General features: G+C 43.4%; 1 pseudogene; it reads left to right on the forward strand.

Moving 5' to 3' along the window:
- Window positions 1–904, forward strand: part of LOC102857578 — a 55,854-nt pseudogene that overhangs the window by 9,961 nt on the left and 44,989 nt on the right.

Below are 904 nucleotides of genomic sequence, written 5' to 3' on the forward strand. Positions count from 1 at the left end.
TAGGTTGGAAGGCTGTTACTTTGCAGGAAGAATCAGTGCCTCTGGTTTTGAGGGAATCATGGGCCAAGTTGAAGGACTTAACTGAATCTCAAGAAGTTCCTAAACAAGAGAAACGTGAAACCCAGTCATCTATGCTCATTCATCAGAATTCACCACTGAAACTCCATGTGACCAGTGGAGTGAAATCTAGATTAACAGATACCAAAATTTCACAGTCACTTATGCCAGATAAGCATCAACACCCTGTGGATGAACCCCAGGTCTCAGGCTATAGGCACTTAGTTGCATCCATGGACGTTGATAAAATTCAAGAGGAAACCAATTTTTTGCCGAGGCTCCTAAAACACGTGCAAGAGCTCAGTATAGAGCAGGGAGTTGTCAAAGAGAAGAAAACCCAAGTGACTGACGTGGAATTGACAGCAAGTCTACCTCATCAAGTCACAGATAGAATTACAATTACTCCATTATCACTGCATCAGGTCATGGCTTCCATGGGGCTGATTCCAGAATCTCTGGATTTGGTCGCAGAACCACCAAATCATGTAGTTAAGTCCACGGAAGCCAGTGAACCTGTGAGTGGGACTCAAGAACCACAACATCAAGTCCCTATGTCAGCAGAAGTTACCCCAAAGCTTCAAGATCAAATGACTGAGTTAAATGAGCTGACCTTCAGATCACTGAATGAAGTATCCGACAATGTGAAGGTAAATCCTGTAGCAGTTTTTCAAGTCATACATCAGATGGAAATGATCCATCATCCACATTCACATATCATGGAATCAGTAGGAATGATCCCAGGATCACAAAGTTATAGGGAGACTCAAAAGATGGGTCATCAAGCAACAGGAGCAGTGATTCCTGTAGCACAATATGCAGTCACAGAAACTGTGGCCATGAGGCCACA

The sequence above is a fragment of the Elephantulus edwardii genome, unplaced genomic scaffold, assembly GCF_000299155.1.
Source record: "Elephantulus edwardii isolate Elephantulus edwardi_28Jun2011 unplaced genomic scaffold, EleEdw1.0 scaffold00009, whole genome shotgun sequence".
Lineage (NCBI taxonomy): Eukaryota > Metazoa > Chordata > Mammalia > Macroscelidea > Macroscelididae > Elephantulus > Elephantulus edwardii.